The following is a 4,003-nucleotide window of genomic DNA, read 5'->3' on the forward strand; positions in this document are numbered from 1 at the left end:
CATGTTTTCTAGAAATCACAGGTCCATAGACAGAGGGGAATTGTGCACAAGGACCACAAAAACCCATAATTGATTTGATGAAACTTTATACTTAGCATTTTTCTGCAATGATATAAGCCTTTTGGGATATTGTGATGGTGCATTAATCAGCCAAAGGGGTGCTGATACAAAATACCAGAAATCTGTTGGTTTTTATATAGGATATTTATTTGGGGTAGAAGCTAACAGGCATAAAGCAAATGTTAACTCCCTCACCAAAGTCTGTTGCCATGTGTTGGAACAAGATGCTCTGTTGCCTGCCAGTGTCTGCAAGGGTTCAGGCCTCCTGGGTTCCTCTCTTCCCAGGGCTCATTTCTCTTTGTGCTCAGCTGCTCTGCTCTCTCAACAAGGCTGTTTGTAGACTATCAGGCAAACAGCTCATGTCTCTTACTGGAGCCTCTGCCATGTCTAATGGAGACTTCTCTCCTTCCTCACATATCTGCTTCTCTGTGTGTTTACTTCCCGGGCTCTGGGATCAAAACTTCAAACTCCCTTCTCTGTGGTGCTCTTTCTCTGTCAGTCCCTGACCACCAAGTATGTGGGAACTCAATATCCTACTGACGTGGCCCAATCAAAACCTCAATCGTTATTTGATTAAGTAAAATTGAAACCTCTGAATCCAGTATAGTCTAATATGCCCAGAGGAAGAAACAAGTTTACAAATATAATTCAATATCCATCTTTGGAATACATAAACAATAGCAAACTGCTACAGGTGGCATGAATGTATTTTTGGTGGGTAGAACATGTCTTTTGTAGGTCCAGAGGGCAAACTGTGGTCGTTTGGAGCGATGTACTACAGAAAAACATGTTCTTAAACTTAATCCATTCCTATGGGCATGAACTCTTGTAATTTGGATTTTTTTTTCATGAGGTTCCTTTAGTTAAAGTGTGGCCCAAATGAATCAGGTAGTCTCAGCATCATTAGCCATCAGGTAAATGCAGTCAAAACCATAAGATACCATTTTACACCCATTAGAATAGCTGCTATTTTAAAAAAATGGAAAGTAAGTGTTGATGATATGGAGAAATAGGAACACATTCATTGCTGGTGGCAATGTAAAATGGTGCAGCTGCTGTAGCGCCTCAGAAAGGTTGTCAGTTCCTCGGAAAGCTAAGTACAGAACTACCGTATGACCTGGCAATTCTACTAATAAGTATATACCCAAAAGAAGGGATATGTACAGGTATTTACACACCAGTGTTCATAGAAGCATTATTCAGAATTGTCAAAAGATGGAAGCAGTCCAAGTATCCTCAACTGATGAATGGATGAATAAAATATGGTATATAAATACAATAGAATATTATTCTGCCATAAAAATGAATGAAGTCCTGATACAAGCAAAAACATAGATGAAACTTGAAGACATCATGTTGAGTGATGAAATAAGTCAGACACAAAAGGACAAATACTGTATGATCTCACTGATTTAAAACAACTAGAATAAGCAAACTCATAGAGTCAGAATAGAGAATAGAGAATAGAGATTACCAGGGGCTGGGACTGGGATAGAGAATAGGAAGTTAAAATTTTAAATGTACAGAGTTCCTATTTGGAATTTTGGAAATGTTTTGATAATAGATGGTGGTGATGATAAAACACAACATTTTGAACATAATTAACTACTCTGAAATATATATATATATATGAATGGGATAAAAGGAGGGAAATGTTCGATGTTATATATAGTAACAGAATAAAAAATTTTAAAAAATCCATGGAACTACCCTAGACAAACAGTGAACCCTAAGTTAAACCATAGAGTATAGTTAAAAGTAAATTTTTGTAAAAACATGCTTTCATCAGTTGTAAAAAATGTTCCATACCAATGCATGGTGTTAAGAATAGGTGGCATATGGAAATCCTGTATTTTATGCATGATTGTTCTGTACACCCACAACTTCTGTAAAAAAGAAAAAGAAATTGTTTCACCTTCTCTGATTCACCTCACCACCACCACCACCACCACCATGATGGTACCAAGAAATAAAATCAGTAAAATCATTGAACCCTGCTTCAAGGAGACCATTGTTCTATTACAATAGATACAACACCTGCCTTCTCTTACCTTCAGTCTTCTCTGAAATCATCTCCAAGATTTGCTGTAACCTTCTGTAATGACTTTAGCATCTGGTTTTTATTTCTTATTCCCTGATTTCTTCCCCACTTTTGAATACCTTCAATGACCAAAAGGATGACACTTCTAATATCCTGGTTTTATACTCTAAGAGTTTCTTGGTCTTTGTATTATTAATAGTCCCATTTCCATCCTGCTGTAGTCATGCATTCATTTAAGCCAATGCAGTAAATGAGTGGGAGGATTAGAATAATGCTGCATTGAAGCATTTCTACTTTGTAATTGCCACTGTGTTTCCAATGCTTAGCATACTGTAGATGGTCAAGAGACTTTTGTGAATGAACTACTGCTGATTAGTGTTATGGATTCATCTATGTTCCCCAAAAGGACATATTGAAGTTCAACTCCCCAGTACCTCAGAATGTGACCTTATTTGGAAAGAGGATTGTTATACACATAATAAGACAAGTTAAAATGAATTCCTGCTGAAGTAGAGTTGGCCCTTAATCAATATGACTGCTGTCCTTATAAGAAGAAATTTATGTACAGACAGAGATAAAGGAGAACACCATGTGGTGACTGAGACAGAGAATGCTATGGATTGCCAGCAAACTATCATAAGCTAGAAGAGGCGTGGAACAGATCCTTCCCTGCAAACTTCTAAAGAAGCATTGCTTTGCCAACTTCTTGATTTGGGACTTTCAGCCTCCAGAACTGTGATGTAATACATTGCTGTTGTTTAAAGCTACCCAGTCTGTGGTACTTTGTTATGGTAGTCCTAGAAAACTAAGACAAATGTATACATTACTTGGAACATGTAAGTGCCAAATTAGAAATAAGAGCTCAATTAGAATTAAGAGTTAGATGTTCATTCTATTCTTTTTTCTCTTTACTGAAATATTTAATGGAGAAAACTTATAATCAGCTGGAAAGTTTAAAATAGTTAAATAATATTGAAAGGAAAAGAACCTCAGTTATACATGTAAGCTTTGGTTAACAACCACTTGTTAAAACAACAATTCATTTACTATACAAGAAACTACTCTCCTGTCTCCGTGTCTACTTTCATAACTTGTAAATAATATCCTCTAATCATATGACATGAAAGAAATATATAGTTCTAAAAGAGGCTGGAAAAAACTTTAACTCGAGGCAGAGCTGGAGTAATGAGATAGAGAATATGCCTTTTCATTCTCGGCGGCGGTCTTGGCCCAGTGGTTAGGGCTTCCGTCTACCACATGGGAGGTCCGCGGTTCAAACCCTGGGCCTCCTTGACCCGTGTGCAGCTGGTCCATGAGCAGCGCTGATGCGCGCAAGGAGTGCCCTGCCATGCAGGGGTGTCCCCTGCGTAGGGGAGCCCCACCCACAAGCAGTGTGCCAGTAAGGAGAGCCACCCAGTGCGAAAGAAAGTGCAGCCTGCCCAGGAATGGTGCCGCACACACAGAGAGCTGACACAAAAGGTGACGCAAAAAAAAAAAGAAACACAGATTCCCGTGCTGCTGACAACAGAAGCAGACAAAGAAGATGCAGCAAATAGACACAGAGAACAGACAACTGGGGTGGGGGGAGAAGGGGAGAAGGGGAGAAAATGAATAAATAAATAAATAAATCTTAAAAAAAAAATATGCCTTTTCATTCTCTGCTCATGGGTCCTCACTTTTTAGAATAATTACATTACTCTCTTAATTTGGGATTCTAATATATGACACGTGGATCATATATGATATAAGATTTACTAATGTTGTTTGTCATCAACATCTTAAAAGTCAATAAATTATGGACCTCTTTATCCTAGATGTTCAACATATTATTTGAATTACTGAAATTCCTTTTGCCTGTGGATAAACCTTGCATGCCTCAGGGTCTCTTGACAGCCTTCTCTC

Source organism: Dasypus novemcinctus, chromosome 2 (genome assembly GCF_030445035.2).
Source record: "Dasypus novemcinctus isolate mDasNov1 chromosome 2, mDasNov1.1.hap2, whole genome shotgun sequence".
Taxonomy (NCBI): Eukaryota; Metazoa; Chordata; class Mammalia; order Cingulata; family Dasypodidae; genus Dasypus; species Dasypus novemcinctus.